Below are 5,945 nucleotides of genomic sequence, written 5' to 3'. Positions count from 1 at the left end.
GGGCTGTAGGACAGAACCATGTGTGGGACATGTAGGCTGTGTAGGACAGAACAATATGTGGGACATGTGGGCTGTAGGACAGAACCACGTGTGGGACATGTAGGCTGTGTAGGACAGAACAATATGTGGGACATGTGGGCTGTAGGACAGAACCACGTGTGGGACATGTAGGCTGTGTAGGACAGAACAATGTGTGGGACATGTGGGTTGTCAAGTCCTCCTGACCAGATTTTGCGAGAGAGTACTTTAAACCTAATACATCGGCTGTTTGAGAATAGCCGATCTACAAGCTCACAACGTGTCGCAAAGCGACACGTTGTGAGCTTGTAGATCTGCTATTTTCAAAAGAATCTTGAAATATCTATGAAATATTGTTTAACCACACAATTGGGTCCCTGGCACAACGTGTTTTCAGATGGGGGTCCGCAGCCAAATACCCTGTTATAATTAATTTGGGGGGGGGGTCCTTGACATGAAAATATTTGAGAACCACTGGTCTAAACAACATCAGGGAGGAAGGCCAAATAAGCAAAACTACACTTTGGAAACAAGCCCCCCAAAAAATATTTAAAGTGACTTTACTGAAAAACAAGTCCAAATTTGCTTATAATAAGCGCAGTGGACATGGCAACTCTGCCTCTGAGTGACAGTGGTGGTGGAAGAAGTACTCCAGATGTTCGCCTTGAAAAAGTAAACGTAGCGATAACCACAATGTAGAAATACTGTTACAAGTCAAAGTCCTATTTCAACAGGAATTGATATGCACATATCCATATAGTCGCAGGACAAAAAAATGGAACATTAAAGAATAAAATAAGTCTGCCCAACAGCTGCTTCTCTGAATAAAGAATTTAGACCGGGAAATCATAGACTGAGGCTTTAAAACCTTTGCTTCTCCTCCGCGTCATCAGCGCCCATACCCAGGGTGGGGTTGGCGAAAGGGCCTACTCTGTGTGGAGTTTGCATGTTCTCCCCGTGTCTCCTAGGGTAGTTAATACCCTCACAAAAACATGTAGTAATCCTGGTCGCTATACCGCCTCCCCCATGACAGCCGGGGCGCCTGATGGAGGGGAAGGGAACTGGTTGGAATAACGTGTTCCTTCCACGCGCTACGTCCAACCAGGGAAACTCCCCCCTGTCAGGTGACAAGAAGGTCAGTTGGCTCTCATGCACTGAAGGAAGCATGAGCTCGGCCCTGGCCTCCCTGGCTGTGGGGGACTGGTGTAGCGCTGGTGTAGGGCTGGTGTAGCGCCCAGGATCACTTAGGAAATTGGCACCGGGTGAAAAAAATGGGTTACAAAAATCGCGGGATAAAAATTATAGTTAAAAAAAAAAAAAACCTTTGCTTTTGTATGAAATATCCGAGACCATTAGGGTTTTATGGAAGATGCTTCTGAACCTTTTGCTAGTTTGACCCCTTCAAAAGCTCTAATCGTAATATAATAACGGAAAATATAGCCAATCTGTAGGAAAAGGAAAAGAACTCGGAACGCAGAATTGTCCATTTCCTTTTCATGGTCATAATCATCATCAGACTGTAATTACTAATGATGGAATAATCTGTTCATCACTTTAATGTCACAGCTGATAAAGGCGGGGCTGATTTTAATGACTTTAAGTGCTGCTGGGGTAGTTTAACCAAAATATCATGTAAAAAGTACTGTATTTTGTCTCTGAGATAGTAGTGGAGTAGATGTATAGAACGTATAAAACGATAGAAATACTCAAGTAAAGTACAAAAAAAAGAAGAAAAAAGAAAAAAAATCTAACTTGTACTTAAAGGTAGGGTAAGTGATATTTTTTGGTTAAAACAAAAAGTATTTTGTTAAAAGGTTAAAGCACTATATTCTGATAGTAATCATTGCTATAGAGTATTTGTTCAGTAACAGGAGTCTCCCTGTCTCTCCAGCACTTTAATAAACAGAAAATACATTTTCCGATAGGTGTCAAAATCTCAGCCAATCAGGAGAAAGTACCCATTTTAAGCTTCATTTTTATAGTGTCCCAGTTCCAATTTTGCATGCTCATTTCTTAGTGTCACCGCTTCCAATTTAACTTGTTTAATCTATATCCTGACTGAGTTCTCTATCCTGATTGGATAAAATTGGAAATGAAACTGAAACGAAAATGCATTTTCTGTTTAATAAAGAGCTGGAGAGACAAGGAGACTCCTAATACTGAACAAACACTCTATAGCAATGAGTACTATCAGAATATAGAGCTATTTAACACTTATTTTACCAAAGAAAATCACTTACCCTACCTTTAAGTTACAGTACTTGAGTAAATATACTTAGTTACTTTCAGTGCTGACTGAGTGATTAAAAGAAACCCCCTCCTCCCCTTTTCCCCTCCAGGGCCAGATCAGATAAGCAAAGGCTATAATTCCAACATTTGTTTTGATTGGTTGCCATGACGCTGTGGCCTCGTCAAGTCCGTGTCCATGTGTTTGTTGGTGCCGGGGGGCCGGGGGGCCGGGGCCAGAACCCACTTTGGTTCCTGCAGTGTAGGCCGGTCCTGAGTCACATGAAACCCTCTCAGTTTGCTTGGAAAGGAAAACGGTACTTTTGAGGCGAGAGATTTGAACGTAGTCTGTGCGTCAGTGCAGAGGAGACTAACAGCAGTGTGCAGTGGTGGAAAGTAACTAAGTACATGTACTCAAGTACTTTTTTTTAACAAAACAAAAAGGAAACACATACACACATACACCTCAGGTCCTTAGATACATTATTTGCATTTTCACATATTTTTTGTCCATAGGGGTATAAACCGCATTCAGCGGATCTATATCTATATTTGCATAGAGTTGCAGATAGTAGTTACATACAGCGTTCAACAGTAGTAAGTTTTAGAGCAGTAGACAAATATTCATATTAAACATGACAGTGGCAACCAGTTGTCTTCATACCGCCTTAAGCTTTATGCCCAACAGGTTCAGTGGGTTCTCCCAGACTCTAGATTCTTGTTTTCTTTTCAAATAGTGCAATTTCATGTTTTCCACCAAAATCGATTATTTTCATTCAAATCGATTATTAATTTTTTATAATAGATTAAATCGATACGTTAGATTATACCTGCTGCAGCCCTAAATGAGAGCAAAGCGTGCACTCACGCACGGCTCTGTAGGAACGACAGGCACCGTGGCTGCATGGCAGCCGCTCTCATTACAGGTGAGGTCAGAACTGATGAGACCAATAACATGGTGCTTATGCAATTAAGTGTTGCTAATGATGTCATCATTACGGCTCGCTCCGCTCACCGCGCCGAACATTAGGACAAGAAGTTCAGCCTGGATGAGTCAGGATATGATATGAGAGAGAGAGGGCCAATTGTTAAGCCATGAAGACCGGGAACGCATCTGTGTCATTTTAGATTTGAGCAAAAAAAAATCATTGTTTTACACTTTGGCTATTCAAAAATATCAAAAATAGCAGATATACAAGATCATAGCTTGTAGATCTATGAGCTTGTAGATCTGATATTTTTGAAAAATCCTCAAAATGTGTGCAGATATTTGAATATACATTTTCACTGATAATCTCTCTGATGATAGAGATATCTCTAGACCAGCGGTTCTCAAACCTTTACATTTCAAGGTCTCCCCTTAACTCTGACAGCATACAAATGGAACCAAATGGACCCTAATGGGTCCATTTGGTTCCATTTGTAGGCTGTCAGAGTTACAGACTTGTAAGGGTCAATTCAGAACCCATAAAAGGAACCCAGAGAGTCCCTAGAACCAACTCTGAGAACCACTGCTCTAGACAGTGCTGCAAACGTTATGCCGAGGTTCAGTATGTGTTCAGGTCCTGTCAAGTGTGCACGTTTTAAAGCATTCTGCACTCCCATGTATACAGCTTTCCTGTGGTGCACATACAAGAAAGGTAGCATGCGGAGGCTTAGAGTGGCCTACAATGACGACCTGAGGATACTACTTCCCTAAGTGGCATAGTAGTGCCAGTCACTTGTTTGCAACGTGTGGCATCCACACATGTGAGGCTCTATTAAGGCACTCTATGTGTGGATTCATGTCTTGCCTGGATGAGTCCCGGAACAGTATTATTGAGGATATAGTCAATCCTGGGAAGAGCTGTCTCCAGGTACTCGTCCAGGCTGCGTAAACACTGGAGAGGCACCCTCTATGTATGATTTTATGTTTTTTCTTTGTTTTTTATTGTTTAATGTGTTGTGTGATGTTGATGATTTGTATGTAGGCCTACTCTATGGACCCCCTGTGTGTCTGGAATAAAGTTTGAATTGAATTAAATTGAATATATATATATATATATATATATATATATATATATACAGTATATATATATATATATATATATATATATATATATATATATATATATATATATATATATATATATATATATATATATATATATATATATATATATATATATATATATATATATATATATTTAAAGGGAACATTTTTGACTCAAAAGTCCCTATTACAAAATATTTTGAGATGGGGGTCCGAGGCCAAATACATATCATTCTGGGTGGTCCTTGACGTGAAAACGTTTGAGAACCGCTGATATTATAGCAACATAGGTTTTTTTTTTCAGAAAACCCCCAGACATTTGTAGAATGGGCCTCAGGTCTAAATGTGTTAAAGATGGAAGTGGATGATGATGGGGAAACTAATGACTCTGGCCTTTCTCTGTCTAACACTCCCAGCTATTTAGCATGAAAGGTTAGCGGCGGCGTTTTGGTCACGCTTCCCCGGTCACATGACGTTCACCCTGGGAGAGGATTTGATGTGAAGAAGGGGAGGGGCTTCCTCCTCCCGAGTGATTTATTCAGCATCGCTCACAACGGTATATATACCACTGGTTCTCAACCTGTGGGCCCGGGGGCCACTGGTGAGCCGCAAGGGACTTGCAATTTGGCCCAATTTGGCCCTTTTTAGCATAACACTATATGCTAAAAAGTGCTACCAGTAAATAAGAACTTAAAGTATACTGTTGTAGCCTACGTTAGCTCCATTGTTCCAAGGTGGAACACAATTGCTTGATTGATCGTTAAAATAAACGGCCCTCCTATTTGACCACATCAGTTAATTGTGGGGTGTGCCCTGATTCAGACACGGTTAAGAACCACTGGTATAAACTTTTTTGCCCCCTGAAAGAAATGAAATGGCCGCGGACCCGCATTTGAAAAGATTTTGTGCCAGGGACCTCCAGAAGAGACGGTTTGTTTTATGAAATATCTACATTATTAAAACATTTTCACACGCACGCACGCACACACACACACACACACACACACACACACACACACACACACACACACACACACACACACACACACACACACACACACACACACACACACACACACACACACACAATTTTGTTTTGCAGATCTACTAGCTCACAACGCGTTGCATCGCGATGCATTGTGAGCTTGTAGATTCTTCTATAGCCAAAGTATAAAATAGGATTAAAGTGATTCAAGTGGTTGCTGCCTGGTGACCCTTTGGAGCCCCTTCAAGGGCCCCTGTGGGGGTCCCCGAACCTTACTTTGAGACCCACTGGCATATATACTGTAAGTCATCACTTACCGACGGTGATGACAAGTAAAGGGTGTGTAACAGTCACCTGGGTGTATTTTTAACATTTCAGTGACTCACAGCTTCCTCGTCTTGTTTCTGTGCTTTTTCCCCTCCAGAGCCCGTTATGAGCTGAACGGGGGATTCTGCCAAGACGCAGCAGCAGAGACATGCAGAGAGGAGGAACGCTGGGAGAGACATTAAATTAAAAACCCAGGCTGGGTCTGGACGGGAGGAGAGCAGCTCCTCAGCGCAGAGCGGAGGAGCAGAGCCGTCGTCTATGTTTACCTGCATCCTCCAACCTCCGGGGCTCCTTTTAACGATGCCTTACTCCGCCCTCTCCACTGACTTTTGGCCGTTCGCGCCGCCGAGCTCCTCT

Source organism: Gymnoscopelus microlampas, assembly GCF_963454915.1.
Source record: "Gymnoscopelus microlampas genome assembly, chromosome: 3".
In the NCBI taxonomy this organism is placed as follows: domain Eukaryota; kingdom Metazoa; phylum Chordata; class Actinopteri; order Myctophiformes; family Myctophidae; genus Gymnoscopelus; species Gymnoscopelus microlampas.
The sequence above is the reverse complement of the archived record's forward strand: the minus strand, read 5'-3'. Positions refer to the sequence as shown.